This window comes from Manis javanica, chromosome 4 (assembly GCF_040802235.1).
Source record: "Manis javanica isolate MJ-LG chromosome 4, MJ_LKY, whole genome shotgun sequence".
In the NCBI taxonomy this organism is placed as follows: domain Eukaryota; kingdom Metazoa; phylum Chordata; class Mammalia; order Pholidota; family Manidae; genus Manis; species Manis javanica.
Genome location: NC_133159.1, coordinates 115,664,707 through 115,684,755, shown reverse-complemented (window position 1 = coordinate 115,684,755; position 20,049 = coordinate 115,664,707). Strand labels below are relative to the sequence as shown.

Sequence of the window (20,049 nt, the reverse complement as noted above, 5' to 3'; positions counted from 1 at the left end):
GTGCTCACCCCCGGTCTCCCCCTCAGAGAGCCCCCTGGCCACCTTACTGACTGGCTGCAGGTCATTATGCAGTGCTCTGCCCAGTGTCTTTCATGGCGCTTTTTACTCGCCAAATTGTCAGATATGTTTCCCTGTCTGCTCTTTGTCTCCCTCGGTGGAATATAAGCTCCACAAGGGAGCTGATCTTGTCAGCCTGTTCAGTTCTGTGTGTCTAGCACTTGAAAGACCTGGTACAAACAATGCCAGTAAGGACTTGTTAAATCAACATACAAAGCAGCAACCTTTTCTGGGGGATGTGTTTTATTGTTTAGTGATAGATTGATTGCCATTGCTAGATCAATAGTAGGCTCAAGTCTAATCCTGGTGGACAGTTATCTAATCTGGGGAGGGTAAATTCAACTGAAGCGTACTCTGTGGATACAGTAGTTGTGGGAGAATTTTACTGATGATGGGAGCCTGACTGAAGAAAATCTAAACCGTGACATCATTTTGCACCCCCAGGTCTCTGGTATGGATTGATAGTTTGCGTCTTCTTTCAAGCCCTTTTCTATTCGGTGTACATCTGGAAGATAAACTGCAACAGAGTTGCAGAGCAGGTAACAGAGAGTGTGTCCTTCAGAACTGTGGCTCTTTCTTGATCTCGAGGCGTGGTAAGGAATCTTTCAGGATCAATGACGGGAGCGCCATGTCAGCATGACTCAGGTGGGATCATGAAATTCATGTGATGTGAGAGTCGGCGCAGGAGGAAGTTGTACTCCAGCGTTTTCCTCCTAACACAGAGCTAATTTCGTGTCTGCTGACCAGGCCTCAACCAACAAAATGAGAGAAAATTAGCTTAGAAAATATTTTGTTTTGGTATAATAGCCTTAGAAAAATAGTAGTTTCTTTCCTATTTAGACTCATTTGTTATCTGTTTTTAGGCTTCTTTCAAACAGTTTTTTAAAATCTGTGGTTTCCTAAAAAGCAATATACTAAGTATCTATGATCAGGGGAAAGTTGCTGGGGGCAGAATTATTTGTGGGTACAGGATCGGGATCCCAACTACATGGACTCTGCATTGGATTGTGAGCCCCTTTATTGTGTCAAGGCTGGGATGAGAAGGATGGGAGGTTGGCTTAGGGAAGGCATTGCTGATGTGGAGACATGAGGTGAGTTTAGGCACACAGACTGGCACTGTTTATGTTTGCCTGCCTTCCTGGCCACAGATCCCTTTTGATTTTCCTAATTGTGATGTAGTGTGTCTTTTCTATCTTCAGTTTGATTTGTGGAGGGAATATGGGTACAGGTCATGAAGTTGGACCATGAACTATTGATTAAATGATAACAATATTTATCTGTCTTTGGACTTTATTCTTTTTATTGGTATTTAAGAACCGTGAAGGGAACAAGTGCAAATACCATGCCAAATTTGCAACTATGGCAACAAGTAGCATTCCACTGTGAAATAGCTTAGCTGTAGGTGTAATTTTAGCATAAATTTTAAGGAGAATTTTCAAAGACCATGGCCAAAATAGAAAAATTATCACCAGCTTACAAACTGGAAATGATGATTGCATTTCATGTATGCAGCATGGTGTACCATGGTTTCTCTCAAGTGTGGGTGGATAGGATATTAATGATGTTTTCTTGGTTATTTGGAAATCAGCTTTATCCTATTAAAGATCAAGAAAGGAGCTACAATTTTAAGTAAAAATTTCTGCCAAGTGTTAATCCTATTATGGGTTTTAAACCTATAAATTTGATTTTCCCTTTTTCTTGTTATGTGTTCTTTTCTTATGTTGAATGGTATCTTTCTTTTTCTATGGAAGCAGTGCATTTTCCTATCAAATACTAATTAATTGCTGATCTAGTTTTGCATTTCTCTGTTAATGTAGTTAATCTTGTTAGTGAGTACATATTAAGGGGCTTTGCAAGTCCTTTTGATAAGGGACCAGTGTCCAGATCAGCAGGTAGTGTTATGTCAGCTTTTTTTCCCTCAATTTTTATTGGGATTACACATAACATAAAATTTACCAACTTACCATTTTTAAGTGTACAGTTCAGTGTATTAAACATATTCATAATGTTGTACAACCATCACCACCATCCATCTCCATAGGCTCCTTTCATCCTGTAAATCTAAAATACTAAACCCATTTAACAGTAACTGCATTCCTTCCTCCTCCCAGCCCCAGGAAACCACCATTTTATTTTCTGTTTTTATGATTTTTGAGTAAGTACCTCATATATGTGAATCATACAATATTTGTCTTTTTGTGACTAGATTGTTTCACTTAGCTAATATCCTCAAAGTTCATCCACATTGCAGCATGTACCAGAATTTCCTTTTTAAGGCTGAATAATATCCCATTATACACACACACACACATTTTGCTTATGTATTCATACATCGATAGAAATGTTGGTTGCATCCATGTTTTAGCTATTGTGAATAATGCTATGAATGTGAGTGTTCAAATATCTGAGTCTTGGCTTCCAATCTCTTTCAGTACATGTCCAAATGTGGAATTGGTGGATTATATGGTAATCTATTTTGATAATTTTGGGGGACCACCATAGTATTTTCCATAGTGGCTACGCCATTTTATATTCCAACCAGCTTTGTATATGTGTTCCAATTTTTCTACATCCTCACTGTAATTTTGTTTTTTAAAAAAATAATAGCCATCCTAATGGGCGTGAGATGGTATCTCATTGTTTTGATTTGCAGTTCCTTAATAATCAGTGATATTGAGCATCTTTTCATGTGCTTATTGTCCATTTGTATATCTTCCTTGGAGATATATCTATTAAGTTGTTTGCCCATTTTTAAATCAGGTTGGTTCTTCATAGTTGTTGAGTTTTGGAGTTTTGTATATACTGTGGATACTAGTCCCTTATCAAATATATGGTTTGCAAATATTTTCTCCCATAAGGCAGCATTGCCTTTGTACTGTGTTGATACTGTCTTCTGATGCCTAAACATTTTTATTTTCATCAAGTCCAATTTGTCTCTTTCTTTTTATTGCCATTTATTTGTGCCTTTGGTATCACATCTAAGAAATCACTGCCAAATTCAATGTCATGATGCATTGCCTTATATTTTCTTCCAACAGTTTTATAATTTTAAGTCATACATTTAGGTCTTTGATCCATTTTGAGTTAATTTTTGTATATGGTGTTAGGTAAGGGCCCAACTCATTCTTTTACATGTGGATATCATTTTCCCAGAACCATTTGTTGAAAAGACTCATTTCCTCCCTGAATGGTCCAGGCATCTTTGTCAAAAATCATTTGACCATATATGCAAGGTTTTATTTCTGGGCCCTCCTTTCTGTTCCATTGGTCCATATGTCTGTGTTTATGCCAGCACCACACTATTTTGATTACTGTAGCTTTGTAATAAGATTTAAAATCAGGAAATGTGATTCCCCAGCTTTACTTTTCTTTTTCAACATAGTTTTGGCCATTTGGGGTCCCTTGAGATTCCATGTGAATTTTAAGATGAATTTTTCCATTTCTGCAAATGTCATTGAGATTTTTATAGGGACTGCATTAAATCCATGGATTGCTTTGGGTAGTATTGCCATTTTAACAATAAAAAGACATCCAATTCAAGGACATGGGATGTACTTCCATTTCTTTCTTTAATTTCTTTCAGCAATATTTTGTAATTTTTCCTTGTATAAGTCTTTTGCCTTTTTGCTTAAGTTAATTGCTAAGTATTTTATTCTTTTTGATGCTATTGTAAATGGAATTTCCATAATTCCCTTTTCAGATTATTGTTAGTATATAGAACTGATTTTTTTTGGTGTTGTCTTTGTATTCTGCTACAGTACTGAATTCATTTATCAGGTCTAAAAGTTTGTTTTGCATGTTTAGGATTTTCTACGTATAAGATCATATCATTTTTGAACAGAGATAATTTTACTTCCTCATTTCCAATTTAGATGCTTTTCATTTCTTTTTCTTCCCTAATTGCTCTACTAGAACTTCTAGTACTATGTTGACTACAAGTGGCAAAAGTGGGCATCCTTGCTTGTTCATGATCTTAGAAGAAAAGCTTTCAGTCTCTCACCCCTGAATATAATATTTGTTGTGGATTTTCTATATGTATATATTTTTCATATATATATATATATACATATATATATATACATATATATATATATATATGTATATATATATATATACACATTTTAATTCAAGCTGGTTTCCTTTAATTCCTATTCTGCTGAGTTTTTAAATCAGGAAATGAATTAAATTTTTGAATTTTGTCAAACACTTTTCCTGCATCAATTGTTGACAATCATGTGAGTTTTTTCCCTCCATTCTGTTAATGTGGTATACTAACTACATTGATAAATACTTATATGTTGAACCATCCCTACATTCCAGGAACAAATCCTATTGGTCATATAATCCTTTTAATATGTGGCTGAATTTGATTTCCTAGCATTTTTTGGAAATTTCTGCATTGGTGTTCACAGGGCATAATGATCTGTGGTTTTCTTTTTTCATAGTGTCTTTGTCTGGTTTTGTATCAAGATAATGCTGGTTTCATAGAATAAATTGGGTCTCTCTTCCTCCTCAGATTTTGTAAAAGCTTGTGAAGGATAGGTTCTTCTTTAGATATTTAGTAGAATTCACCAGTGAAGCCATTTAGGTCCTGGAATTTCTTTTTCAGGAGATTTTTGATTACTGATTCATTCTCCTTACTAATTATAGGTCTACTCAGAATTTCTATTTCTTTATGATTTAGTCTTGGTAAATTTTATATTTCTAGGAATTGGTCCATTTAATTTAGGTCATCCAATTGATTAGTATGCAATTTTTTATAATGCTCTTATACTGCTTTTTATTTCTGTAGAATCAGTATTAGTGTCTCCATTTTCATTTCTGATTTTAGTTATTTCAGTCTTTTGCTATTTTCTTTGTCCATTTTGCTGAAAGTTTGATTTTATTGATCTTTTCAAAGAACCAACTTTTGGTTTCACTAATATTATCTTTTATCATATTTTTATTTAATCATTTTATTATTTTGCTATACTTATAATAACTATCCTAGTGATTGTAAAATGGTGTCTCACGTGGTTTTAATTTGCACTCCTAGTTAATGTAATTAATGTTGTAATTTTCATAGTTTGTTGGCCATCTATATATCTTTTTTGGAGAAATGTCTATTCTCCAATTTACATTGTTAAATTGAATTGTTTCTGTTTTGTTGAGTTGTAAGAGTTTTTAATATATTCTGGACTAGACCATCAGATGTATGGTTTGCAAATATATTCTACCATTCTAAATTCTGTAGGTTCTGTTTTCACTTTCTTGATAGTGTCCTCTTAAATTAGATAAAATCATATTAATTTCAGGCATAAACCTAATGATTACTTGTATGTGTTGCAAAATGATCATCACAATAAATTAGCACACATCACTATATATAGTTCAGAAAATTTTTCCTTGTGATTTACTCAGCAATTTTAAATATACAATACAGTATTATTAACTATAGTCCCTCTTCTGTAGATTGCATCCCCATGACTTACTTGTTTTATAGCTAGAAGTTTGTACTTTCTAATCCCTACCCATTTTGCCTACCCCACTACCTCCCCATTCTCCACCTCTGGAAACCACCAATCTGTTCTCTGTATCTGTGAACTCAGTTTTTTGTTTTGTTTTTGTTTAGTTTCCACATATAAGTGAGATCATACAGTGTTTGTCTTTCTCTGACTTATTTCACTTAGCATAACACCCTCAAGGTCCATCCATGTCACAAATGGTAAGATATCAGTCTTTTTTATGGCTGAGTAACATTCTGTTTGTATGTGTGCATTTTCCTTTATCCATTCATCCATCAATGGACAGTCTGTCTCCATATCTTGACTATTATAAATAATGCTGCAATGAACATGGGGATACCATTTTGATATGCAGTGAACATACAGGTATCTTTTTTTTTTGGCTCTGCAAATATTGTTTTATTTTTACTCATCCTTGGGTTTCTCTTGTCCCAGTCCCTCAGACATTCCTCATGTGGCACCTTCCAGCCATTTCTCCATCCTGGTTGCTCTCCTTGGCATACTGTCCAGCTCATTCATGTCCAATCTGAATGTGTTATCCAGCATTCCAGGTGTGGTTCTGGGATTACATACATTAATTTTTGGCAATCATCCCACCCTGTGGGCTCCTCCACATCCCCAAAGCCCTTTAGTGTGAACAATATATACAGATACTTTTTGAGTTAGTCTTTTTGTTTTCTTAGGATAAATACCCAGAAGTGAGATTACTGGATCATATGGTAGCTCTACTTTCAATTTTTTGAGGAACCTCCATACTGTTTTCCATAAGGATAGTGATCATTACCAATTTACATTCCCACAAAGTGCATCCTTGCCAGCACTTATTTCTTGTCTTTTTGATACCAGCCATTCTAACAGGTGTGAGAAGATAAATCATTGTGGTTTTATTTTGCATTTCCCTAATGATTAGTGATGTTCAGCACTTTTCATGTATCTGTTAGCTATCTGTATGTCTTCTTTGATACTAAGCCCATTATTTATGTGAATTGTTTGGTTTTTTTGCTACTGAGTGTTGCACAAAAGTTTTTAGTTTCAGTGCAGTCCAGTTTATCTAATTTTTGTTGTTTTCACTTGTGCTTTTGGTGTCATATCTGACACTCCATTACAAACTGATAAAAAAGTTAAGTTCTGTTGGAATACAAAAAGATCATAAAAATAATTAAATACTAAATAGAACACTTGAGTTTTCAGTCTAATATCTAAGTATCTCAGAAGTCATCATCTCTGTAGGGGAGGTAAAAACTTACCTCTACCCTGTTAGGATTTTTCAGATGGCCTGAGCATTAAACTGATATTAAGGTGAATTAACAGGAGAAAACATATTTATATGTTTTATGGACAAAGGAGCCCTTGTAAGGAAATGAAGACACAAAGAAGTAGCAAAACCTGCACCTTTTTACACCAGGTTGTGTAAAAGTAACAAACTATGTGGAGAGGCTAAAGGAAGATAAGAATTATTTTATCACGGTCTGTATAGAATTTTCTCTGTTTTGACTCCCCATCAAAGAATGTTTCTTTTCTCCTGGTAAAGGTAGGACATATTCCACATATGAGTTTTTAGGCCCTCTTTTCAGAAGAAAAACAGAAATTAAAAGTCTTTTCTAATGCTTTTCTAACAGAAAACATAATGATGTTTTACAAGGCCTTTTGTTTAAAATAACCATTATGCCAAAGTGGCATATTTTGCCACTGCTTCACTCCCCTCTACCCCACTTTGAAACTTCCCCAGGAAGGTTCACAGTGTAGCAACTGAGTTGGCAGATTTTCCATATCTCACTGAACTAGTCTCTTAGTCTTGAGACTAGGTCAGTTCAGTTAAACAGCTGTGTCTCATTTGGTAGGCAGCAGTGCAGGTAGGAGTGCATATCCATCTCACTTAGGTCTCCTTTATGGTGTGAGCAGTCAGGCATTTAATGAAAAGGATTTCTATGGAAGGAAAAGAAAAATAAAGATTAATGGTTAGAAACCTAGTTTTTGAGTACAGAGGGCAGCTAGTCAAAAAGATTTCTAGATTTGAGCTTGAAGCATCTTTAGATGATGAAATGAGGATGGCGCTTGTAATTTGATGAATTTCCTATTTGCATTTTCAATGTCTCTGATTATGGTATTCGGTGTTAATTTAATGAATGAATTAATTTTCTCAGTGGCCCACGCAGTAGCACGTATAAAGGTTTTCTATACATAATTTGTTGTGGTGGTTCCCCTTAAGTTTTTATCAAGTCATCTAGTTGCAGCTTATAGGATTTCAGGAAAAGGATGGTTTTAATTCTTAGTGATTTCAAGTCAGAAAGGCTGGGACAAAAACCAGAAATGTTTTAGCTAGATATTGGAGGAAACTAGAAGAATTCAGGATCCAGACCACTGTACTGATAGATAGCAAAACCTGAAAAAAAATAGTTGGACAGGGTTAGATTCTAATAACCATAGGAATGAGGGAAACATATCTTTCTATCTCTGGTAACTCTTTTATGAAATGTTATTTTCACCATTATGTTACTGAGTCTAGACTTATGCCACTCATTGTACATGCCACTAAATTGAGAGACAAGATGTTGGGGTAAGGAAAGTGATTTCATTCAGAAAGCCAGCAGACTGAGATGATGTCAGACTAATGTCCTTAAAAACATCTTAACTCAGGGTTGATTTCAAGTTTCTTTTTATTAGGAAAGCAGGGGGAGCAGGAGAGGGTTGAGGTCAGGAGGTAACAATTGACCTCAGACATCTGGACATCAGCAAGGATCTGAAGAGGGTGGTGACACTCCTTGTCCTTGGTTAGCTGACTCCAGTCATTTTGTTGACACAGTTTGGCCACAATGTTCCTTTGAGCCCCTGACATTCGAGTCATCATTTTGTACACACTTCTTTATCTCCTCGGAGGAGGCGAGTTTTGGGTAAGGGGCTGGTTGCATCAGTCTTAGGCCATGAGCAAGATTCATTCTAATGATGAAAGAGCCCACGTGCAAGGGTGCAGGGCTGAGCAGAAGCTTTAGACCCAAAGATTAAGGCAGCAAAGTAGACAGGTGCAATATGAAGGCAGAGATGCTAAGCTTTTTCATTCTGTTACAATTATAGTAAGACTAATTTGTAAAATAACCTTAGTCTCATTATCCTGGCCCAATTATTTACATAAGTGCAGCAAGAATAGTGATTTATGTTCTTTCAAGTAGGCTTTGTTGGGACTTTCAATAAAGAGCTCTGGATTGGATCTTTAAAAGCATTTCAAGACTAGGAAACCAAGCCAAGAATTTGCTATCAGACTGACTGCAGCATGAAATATTTTGATAAATTTCACTTTCCTCAAGGTCCTCAATGTATTTTAAGGCCTCTGGGCCTTACTCACCTGTGAGCCTCAGAATTTCATAAGCGAGGCACCAAACTAGTACAACGAGGTGCTTTATAAGCATTGATTCTACAAAATCAACACTAGTTCCTTAAATCTGTCAGATCATATCTGATTGTACATACACCATTGTCAAATAGGACATTCCAATCAAAGCCTTGGTAATAAACCAACGTTTTCGATTGTGTCCTGCTACAAGAAGAGATTCTTTTTTTCTCTTTTCAGAACAAATTTTATTAAAATGTCATTTTTATATAAAATATGGCTCCAACATTTGCATTCTAAGAAAATGACTTTTGAAGGATGGTACTTTATTTTGAAAGGGCTGTATTTTATTCAAAAGCCTACAGCCCCCATGGAAGGAGACCAACTGCCCATCGCCTCTTTGGTCCCTGGGCACCCTGATGTGGAGCTGGGGGCATCTGGCCCCCACACCTGTGCTCACAGTGGCACAAGATGATCATCTGAGAACCATATCCAGAGTGGTATAATACCTACTAAGGACATTGTGTGTCCTTTTTGCATCTAAAGAGGTTGAGAGCCAAATACAGTGAAATGTCCTAATGTTTGTGGATTATATTCTCCTAGCTTGCAATGTCCTTGAGTTTCTTCCCAGAAAACCAGCGAATAGGTTTTGTCAGTATAAATGAACAGTGTAAAAGACTGAGAGTTCAAACTAGCATTTATAAATGCAAAGCCCCAGCCTCTGCATGGACCACCATTCACCGGCTGCCCCTACGGCTACCCGATGTAGACAGCTTGCAGCATTTGTGGGAGACACTGTGGGTCTGGCCAGATCATCCTTCTTAGAGCCTCTTCTTTCTGCAAGCTCAGCGCTCTATTTACTTAACCACTGGTTCCCTGACAACAGTTCCGATAGAGAACTCTCAGAGGGTAGCTGTTGGAAAGCCCAGAGCTTCAGGCTGACAGGTTCTGAACCCGGATCACCAGATTGCACACTGGAAATCCCATGGGCCCACTCACCCAAGAGGAGTGCAGCACTGCTGGATAAATACTAAGAGAATACCAACTATAGAGGTGAATACAAAATACTGATTTGTCTGAATTGCTGACAACATGGCCTTGCTAAGGAAGACAGAGAAGGCCCACTCTGCACAGCGGTTGTTTTGGTGACTCTGCCCTTGTACTGCAATAGGCATAAAAAAAAAAAGTACCCAAAACTTGCCTCCTCCGAGGAGATAAAGAAGTGTGTACAAAATGATGACTCGAATGTCAGGGGCTCAAAGGAACATTGTGGCCAAACTGTGTCAACAAAATGACTGGAGTCAGCTAACCTATAAGCAGAACCAGACAAGGGCCCTGCTTCCCCCCTATCTGCAGGTGCTCTGTGTAGGTCACTCTCTCTGGCACCCCACGGTCAGCAGTCCTGCTCTATCCGACCACTGCATGGTGGACACAGGTGCCAGCTCGGTCTACTCCATTTGCTCACTTTTCCTGTGCTGGAAAACCCATTTTATTCAGCCTCCCTCCTCTCCTGCTCATGCTTCAGTCACATGCTCATAAGGCAAGTCAGGTCATCCGAGCTAACCCCGAGGCCCTGCTGCTATTCGTGCATTCAGCGCTGCTGGCCATGAGAACTGTGAGGATGTAGGGACTCCTACAAAAAGAGAGATTGGAGAGAGAGTCAGTATGACAAAAAGAGAGTTGGGCAAGCAGTTGCCCATCTGAGAGCAGAGCTGGAGAGCCTGAGGACAGGATCGCCCTGGCTTCTCTTACAGGAGAATTTTGATTTTACATGCAGTTGTTGATTTTACTCCAGTTGGAGTCAAGTTTTCTACTGTTTGCAGCCAAAAGCATTTTAAAGGGCTGTGTAAGATCAGACCTCAGGACTCAACACTGAGTGCTTTGCAGGCTGAAACTGTTGAAACAAACCAAAAGTTCCTCTTCTGTTCACTGTGGCCTTCCAGTTACTGAAGGTGCAATATGGAGTCATCAGCTGTGAAGCTGAGCTTCTGACTGGAATTTGGGTTCCTCCAGTCCATGTCCAGGTTGGAAAGGTGGTCAAGATCTAGTCAGCACTGTCATCAACCACTTGGATAAAGACATAAAGTTATAGTTACCAAACATACAGGTGGCCAAAGCTGGGAGGAACTGCTACAAAACGAAACAACAGATAAAGGATTTTTTTTTTTAGCAATCTAATTTTTTTTTCTCTTTTTTTAAATTTTTATTTTGGCATCATTAATCTACAATTACAGAAAGAATATTATGTTTACTAGGTTCCCCCCTAAGGAGAAGATATTCTTATTGAACCTATGTGAACAACTCTATTGCCATGAAAATAAGAAATTCATTAAGAGTTTTTGAATTTTGAAGGGATCAAGTAGATAGACATACATGTTTAAATTTTTGTTTAAAAAGTCATACCAATTTGCCGTGAGTTATAGATAGCTTATGGAAAAAAAGTTTCCTTAAATTTGGGAAACAGAATGTTAAGAACTAATAATGCTTCAAACAAAAAATGTATAAAAACGTTAATCATCCTCTGGAGTTAGACGGTATTATGCTCAGCGAAGTAAGTTGGGCAGAGAAAGACAAATACCAAATGATTTCCCTCATTTGTGGAGTATAACAATGAAGCAAAACTGAAGGAACAAAATAGCAGCAGACTCACAGACTCCAAGAAGGGACTAGTGGTTACCAAAGGGGAGGGGTATGGGAGGGTGGATAGGGAGGCAAAGAGAAGGGGATTGTGGGGTATCGTGACTGGTGCACATGGTGTGGAGGGGTCACGGGGAAGACAGTGTAGCTCAGAGAAGACAAATATGGACTCTGTGGCATCTTACTACACTGATGGACAGTGGCTGCAATGGGGTTTGGAGGGACTCAATATTAAGGGTGAATGTAATAACCACTTTGTTTTTCTTGTGAAACCTTCATAAGAGTGTATATCAATGATACCTTAATATAAATAAATGAATGCATGAATGGATGGATGAATAAACAAACAAACAAACAAACAAACAAATAAATAAATAAATAAAACCTGGGAGAAAACATTTATAATCACCCTCATCCAGTTCATTCAGTCACATGTAATTACATTTTTGCTTTCCTGTACCTTAGGTTAGCAGCTTTATGGATCCATCAGTTTTCCACTTGAGTTCTAGAAATTCTTATGCATTGGTATGAATCAGAGGTGTGATCTTAAAGTTATCAGAAAACTGTGTTCTAGAGTACTTGTTGGGGCCCTTCCCATGAATCTCCTTGAAGATGAAGCATTTTCTCTGTAGTCGACTGTAAATGCTTTCAGAGCACAATAACTGTATGAATGACCGAAAATTTAAAAATAGCCACAGTCAAATATCTGGTGACTGTTCACAATAAAAATATTATGGGATGACAAGGAAATTTGGCTATTTCCATAACTACATCTAAAAAATTTTTATTTTATACGTATATATATATATATATATTCGTTTAAAGTTTCAGCCTAAGTGTTTCTTTTTATTAAGGTATCATTGATATATATAATCTTTTTTTTGGTATCATTAATCTACAATTATAATGAAGAACATTATGTTTACTAGGTTCCCCCCTTCACCAAGTCCCCCCCCACATACGCTTTCACAGTCACTGTCCATCAGCATAGTAAGATGCTGTAGAATCACTACTTGTCTTCTCTGTGTTGCACAGCCCTCCACTTGCACCCCCCACACTATACATGCTAATCGTAATGCCCCCTTTCTTTTTCTCCACTCTTATACCTCCCTTCCCAACCATCCTCCCCAGTCCCTTTCCCTTTGGTAACCGCGAGTCCCTTCTTGGGTTCTGTGATTCTGCTGCTGTTTTGTTCCTTCAGTTTTCCTTTGTTCTTATACTCCACATATAAGTGAAATCATTTGGTACTTCTCTTTCTCCGCCTGGCTTATTTCACTGAGCATAATACTCTCTAGCTCCATCCATGTTGTTGCAAATGGTAGGATCTGTTTTTTTCTTATGGCTGAGTAATATTCCATTGTATATATGTACCACATCTTCTTTATCCATTCATCTACTGATGGACATTTAGGTTGCTTCCAATCTTGGCTATTGTAAATAGTGCAGCGATAAACGTAGAGGTGCATTTGTCTTTTTCAAACTGGAGTGTTGCATTCTTAGGGTAAATTCCTAGAAGTGGAATTCCTGGGTCAAATGGTAAGTCTATTTTGAGCATTTTGAGGAACCTCCATACTGCTTTCAACAATGGTTGAACTAATTTACATTCCCACCAGCAGTGTAGGAGGGTTCCCCTTTCTCCACAACCTTGCCAACATTTGTTGTTGTTTGTCTTTTCGATGATGGCAATCCTTACTGGTGTGAGGTGATATCTCATTGTGGTTTTTATTTGCATTTCTCTGATGACAAGCAATGTGGAGCATCGTTTCATGTGTCTGTTGGCCATCTGAATTTCTTCTTTAGAGAACTATCTATTCAGCTCCTCTGCCCATTTTTAATTGGATTATTTGCTTTTTGTTTGTTGAGGTGTGTGAGCTCTTTATATATTTTGAATGTCAACCCTTTATCAGATCTGTCATTTCTGAATATATTCTCCCATAATGTAGGACACCTTTTTGTTCTGTTGATGGTGTTCTTTGCTGTACAGAAGCTTTTCAGATTGATATAGTCCCACTTGTTCATTTTTGCTTTTGTTTCCCTTACCCAGGGAGATTTGTTCAAGAAGAGGTCACTCATGTTCATGTCCAAGAGATTTTTGCCTACATTTATTTCTAAGAGTTTTATGGTTTCATGACATACATTCAGGTCTTTGATCCATTTCGAATTTACTTTTGTGTATGGGGTTAGACAGTGATCCAGTTTCATTCTCTTACATGTAGCTGTCCAGTTTTGCCAGCACCATCTGTTGAAGAGACTGTCCTTTCCACATTGTATATCCATGGCTCCTTTATCATATATTAATTGGCCACATATGTTTGGGTTAATGTCTGGAGTCTCTAATCTGTTCCACTGGTCTGTGGCTCTGTTCTTGTGCCAGTACCAAATTGCCTTGATTACTATGGCTTTGTACTAGAGCTTGAAGTTGGGGAGTGAGATTCCCGCCCCCAATTTATTCTTCCTTTTCAGGATTGTTTTGGCTATTCGGGGTCTTTGGTGTTTCCATATGAATTTTTGAACTATTTGTTTCAGTTCGTTGTAGAATGTTTTTGGTAATTTGATAGGGATTGCATCAAATCTTTATATTGCTTTGGACAGGATGGCCATTTTGACTATATTAATTCTTCCTAGCCAAGAGCATGGGGTGAGTTTCCATTTGTTAGTGACCTCTTTAATTTCTCTTAAGAGTGTCTTGTAGTTTTCAGGGTATAGGTCTTTCACTTCTTTGGTTAGGTTTATTCCTAGGTATTTTATTCTTTTTGATGCAATTATGAATGGAATTGTTTCCCTGATTTCTCTTCCTATTGGTTCTTTGTTAGTGTATAAGAAAGCCACAGATTTCTGTGTGTTAATTTTGTATCCTGCAACTTTGCTGTATTCTGATATCAGTTCTAGTAGTTTTGGAGTGGAGCCTTTAGGGTTTTTTATGTACAATATCATGTCATCTGCAAATAATGACAATTTAACTTCTTCTTTACCAATTTGAATTGGTTGTATTTCTTTGTTTTGTCTAATTGGCGTGGCTACGACCTCCAGAACTACGCCAAATAAACGTGGGGAGACTGGGCATCCTTGTCTTGTTCCCAATCTCAGAGGAAAAACTTTCAGCTTCTCGCTGTTCAGTATGATGTTGGCTGTGGGCTTATCATATATGGCCTTTATTACGTTGAGGTACTTGACCTGTATACCCATTTTGCTGAGAGTTTTGATCATGAATGGATGTTGAATTTTGTCGAATGCTTTTTCAGCATCTATGGAGATGATCATGTGGTTTTTGTCTTTCTTTTTGTTGATGTGGTGGATGATGTTGATGGATTTTTTAATGTTGTACCATCCTTGCATCCCTGGGATTAATCACACTTGGTCATGGTGTATGATCCTTTTGATGTATTTTTTAATTCAGTTTGCTAATATTTTGTTGAGTATTTTTGCATCTACGTTCTTCAGGGATAAAGTTTTCTATTTTGGTGGGGTCTTTGCCTGGTTTTGGTATTAGGGTGATGTTGGCTTCATAGAATGACTTTGGGAGTATTCCCTCCTCTTCTATTTTTTGGAAAACTTTAAGGAGAATGGGTATTATGTCTTCTCTGTATGCCTGATAAAATTCCAAGGTAAATCCATCTGGCCCGGGGGTTTTGTTCTTGGGTAGTTTTTTGATTACCGCTTCAATTTCTTGGCTGGTAATTGGTCTGTTTAGATTTTCTGTTTCTTTCTGGGTCAGTCTTGGAAGGCTGTATTTTTCTAGAAAGTTGTCCATTTCTTCTAGGTTTTCCAGCTTGTTAACATATACGTTTTCATGGTTTTCTCTAATACTTCTTTGTATTTCTATCGGGTCCATCGTGATTTTTCCTTTCTCATTTGTGATTCTGTTGATGTGTGTTGATTCTCTTTTCCTCTTAGTAAGTCTGGCTAGAGGCTTATCTATTTTGTTTATTTTCTTAAAGAACCAGCTCTTGGTTTCATTGTTTTTTTCTGTTGTTTTATTCTTCTCAATTTTATTTATTTCTTCTCTGATCTTTATTATGTCCCTCCTTCTGCTGACTTTAGGCCTCATTTGTTCTTCTTTTTCCAATTTCAGTAATTGTGACTTTAGACTATTCATTTGGGGTTCTTCCTTCTTTAAATAAGCCTGGATTGCTTTTGCTGTGTCCCACAGAAGTTGGGGCTTTGTGTTGTTGTGGTGGTCATTTGTTTCCATATATTGCTTGATCTCTATTTTAATTTGGTCGTTGATCCATTTATTATTTAGGAGCATGTTGTTAAGCCTCCATGTGTTTGTGAGCCTTTTTGCTTACTTTGTACAGTTTATTTCTAGTTTTATACCTTTGTGGTCTGAGAAGTTGGTTGGTAGAATTTCAATCTCTTTGAATTTACTGAGGCTCTTTTTGTGGCCTAGTATGTGGTCTATTCTGGAAAGTGTTTCATGTGCACTTGAGAAGAATGTGTATACTGTTGCTTTTGGGTGTAGAGTTCTGTAGATGTCTATTTGGTCTATCTGTTCTAGTGTGATGTTCAGTGCTTCTGTGTCCTTACTTATTTTCTGTCTGGTGGATCTATCCTTTGGAGTGAGTGGTGTGTTGAAGTCTCCTAAAATAAATGCATTGAATTCTATTTCCTCCTTTAATTCTGTTAGTATTTGTTTCACATATGTTGGCCCTCCTGTACTGGGTGCATATATATATGTATAATGGTTATATCCTCTTGTTGGACTGAGCCCTTTATCATTATGTAATGTCTTTCTGTATCTCTTGTTACTTTCTTTGTTTTGAAGTCTATTTTGTCTGATACTGGTACTGTAAAACCTGCTTTTTTCTCCTTGTTGTTTGCATGAAATATCTTTTTCCATCCCTTGACTTTTAATCTGTGCATGTCTTTGAGTTTGAGGTGAGTCTCTTGTAAGCAGCCTATAGAAGGGTCTTGCTTTTTTATGCATTCTATTACTCTGTGCCTTTTGTTTGGTGCATTCAGTCCATTTATGTTTAGAGTGATTATTGAAATATATGTTCTTAGTGCCATTGCAGGCTTTAGATTCAGGATTACCAAAGGTTCAAGGGTAGCATCTTTTCTATCTAACCATCGAACTTAACTCACTTATCAAGCTATTATAAACACAGTCTGATGATTCTTTATTTCTCTCCCTTCTTATTGCTCCTCCTTCATTCTTTATGTGTTAGGTGTTTTATTCTGTACTCTTTTGTGTTTCCTTTCACTGCTTTTGTGAACAATTGATGTTATTGTTTGCCTTTAGTTATAACTTGGTTGGTCTGTTTTCTTTGGTGTGATTTTATTTTCTCTGGTGACATCTATTTAGCCTTAGGAGTGCTTCCATCTAGAGCAGTCCGTTTAAAATATCCTGTGGAGGTGGTTTGTGGGAGGCAAATTTCCTCAACTTTTGTTTGCCTGGGAATTCTTTAATCCCTCCTTCATATTTAAATGGTAATTGTGCTGGATACATTATTCTTGGTTCAAGACTCTTCTGTTTCATTGCATTAAATATATCATGCCATTCTCTTCTGGCCTGTAAGGTTTCTGTTGAGAAGTCTGATGACACCCTGATGGGTTTGCCTTTGTAGGTGACCTTCTTTCTCTCTCTGGCTGCCTTTAATACTCTGTCCTTTTCTTTGATCTTTGCCATTTTAATTATTATGTGTCTTGGTGTTGTCCTTCTTGGGTCCCTTGTATTGAGAGATCTGTGGGCTTCAATGATCTGGAGACCATTTCCTCCCCTAGTTTCAGGAAGTTTTCATCAATTATTTCTGCAAAGACACTTTCTATCCCTTTTTCTCTCTCTTATTCTTGTACCCCATAATGCAAATATTGTTCTGTTTGGATTGGTCACAGTTCTCTTAATATTCTTTCATTCCTGGAGATCCATTTATCTGTCTCTGCCTCAGCTTCTCTGTATTGCTACTCTCTGATTTCTATTCCATTAATGGTCTCTTGCACCTCATCCAGTCTGCTCTCATGTCCTTCCAGAGATTGTTTTATTTCTGTATTCTCCCTCCTAACTTGATGCTTTAGCTCTTGCATATTTCTCTGCAGGTCCATCAGCATGGTTATGACCTTTATTTTGAGTTCTTTTTCAGGAAGATCGGTTATATCTTTCTCCCCAGGCCCTACTCTCGGAGGTTGTCTGAGTAATTCTGAACTGGAACATATTCTTCTGCCTTTTCATGGCGATAGAGGTAGTCGTAGGCAGGTGGCATGTGTCAGCTGGGAGAACAAAGTCCCTGCTTGCTGGTTGCCTTGCCCCTCTCTGCTGCCTGCTGGTTACCCGCACACCAGAAGCAGCCCTCAGTGTAGCCAAGAGCCTGCAGAGTGAGGCAGGTGCGATGGGTGTGCTCTCCTGAGAACAGCACTCTGCACCCTGCTCCGGTTTCATCTGCCTGCGCTGGGCAGCCACACGCCAGCAGCGGCCTCTGGGTCCTGCCTGGGCAGCTGTGCTCTGGTAGGAGACTCTGGGCAGCTGCTGTAGATGCAGCAACTCTCAGGCTGCTCAGCCACTGTGGCAGGGCCCCACCGGAGGCGGAATCAAAGGGAAAGTTATTGCTGTGAGGGGTTTCAGGGATGTGCTGCCTGTTAGGGGGCTGGAGGTGCCTGAAGTTCCTCAGGATTCGCAGCCTGCTGGTCTGAGTGTGCTGGGACAATTCCATCCAGCTGTGAGGCCCCTGTCACTTTAAGACTTTCAAAAAGCACTCACTTTTCTTTTGTCCCAGGGGAGCTGGCTGCGGGGACCCGGTTGCAGATTTTACTTTTTCATTTCCCTAATATCCAGCACACCATGCACTGTGTGTCTGCACTCCCAGTGTGGATTACTATGGCTGGTTATTTAGCAGTCCTATGATTCCACTCCCTCCCCACTGTGACTCCTTTCCTCCTGCCAGTGAGCTGGGGTGAGGGGAGCGCTTGCATTCCAGTGGGCCGCGGCTTGTATCTTACCCCCTTCCCTCCTGCCGGGGAGCTGGGGTGAGGGGAGCGCTTGCATTCCACTGGGCCGCAGCTTGTATCTTACCCCCTTCATGAGATACTGAGTTCTCGCAGACATAGATGCAATCTGGCTGTTGTACTATATCCTCTGGTCTCTCTTTTAAGTATAGTTGTATTTGTTGTATTTTTAAAAATATATATGATTTTGGGAGATTTCCACTGCCCTACTCACAATGCCATTTTGGCTCCTCCCGCTCTTTACAGTTTTCTAAATGGGGGCATTTTACATAATCTTTTGTTCCTTACATTAGCTTAGCTTTACATTTGTAAAATTCAAACATGTTATTGTATGGAGCAGTAATTCATTCATTTTCCCTTCTATGTAGAATCCCACTGAATTTCATACACTGCAATTTATTCTACCATCGACAAGCATTTGGGTTATTTCTATTGGGGCTATTAGAAACAATGCTGTGATGAATATTGCACATGTATCATGGCACATATGTGGACAATTTTCTCTAGAGTCTATGGTAGTAATGGAATTAATCATATGCTTTGTTTGTCTTCAATTTCACAGTTTTCCAAAGTGATTGTACAAGTTAGCATTTTTGCTAGTAGTATATTAGGGTTTCAGTTTCTGTCAGTTTACATACCTGACAACACGTGATACTACATTAATTTTTAATTTTCGGGAATCAGGTTGCTGCCTAATTCTTTGCTTTTCCTGATTGTAAAAGTAATCCATATTCACTATAAAACAATCTCTAATGGCATCACTCAGAAGTACTCACTGTTAATGTGGCCTGTACTTTCAGACTGTTTCCTCTATACACTCATGGGCTAAGGTACTATGGGGAACAGTGGTGAATTCACAGGCATGTTTCAGGACATTTGTAATTTTCAAGGGAAACTGATGCTCAGCATCTATCAGACACCACACGAACTATTGGCTGAAGGCACTTCACAGTTCTAACACTAGCCTGTACTCTAAACCTTTTTTGATGGTGACAAATCTGGGTTTTCAGAAGTTGCCATGATAAAAAGTTATTTTATGAAAATCAATGTGAAACAGTTAATGAGGGTGACAGTGCCTAACCTGACTTCAGGTTTGAGAAGTTGTGCAGTGCCCAACAGGTTCAGAGACATTATTAGTAGGTTATGGTGGTTCTTTAAGAATGAAACAAAAGTACTATTTTTTTTTCAGTATGTGTAATTTTTTTGACAGCTACTAAATGTTAGGACATAAGTAACTGTTAAGCTGTTTAGATCTAATTAATACACAGAATTATTAGGTATTTCTTTTGGCCCAGGGGTGCCATGAAAAAATTATTCAAACACTAAGGGTGCCATGAACTAAGAAAGTTTGGGAAACCCTGTAATACACTTAAAAAAAAAGAAAGGGAATTTGAGATCCTATTGTAATACTCTAGCTTTCAAAGTTCAAGGACTCTCATGGAGTTGTGAGTGGCTCATTTGTTGGGGGCCAGCAATGCAGAGGGACCTCGTGTAGTCTTGTCTTTCCTGACTCTACACTGCTATTGTAATTGGTTCCCTGAAAAGTTCTGAATATTTCAGCCTTACACCATATCCTCCTAGAGCCAT

The 20,049-nt window shown here is 38.1% G+C and overlaps 1 protein-coding gene across 7 annotated transcripts in view; it reads right to left on the bottom strand.

Annotated features, from left to right (window-relative positions):
- Nucleotides 1-5,523: 5,523 nt before the first annotated feature.
- The window catches only part of LOC108409201 (multidrug and toxin extrusion protein 2-like), a 63,245-nt gene continuing 48,719 nt past the window's right edge, over nt 5,524-20,049 (bottom strand). For 5 of the 7 annotated variants that reach the window (XR_012130433.1, XR_012130432.1, XR_012130435.1 and 2 more), the window contains 2 exons: nt 10,795-10,953; nt 5,524-7,487 (listed from right to left, as the gene is read on the bottom strand). The gene's annotated coding sequence lies outside the window, so the exon portion shown is untranslated. The remainder of the gene's footprint in view (nt 7,488-10,794; nt 10,954-20,049) is intronic. The other 2 variants (XR_012130434.1, XM_073234735.1) reach the window with 1 other exon arrangement.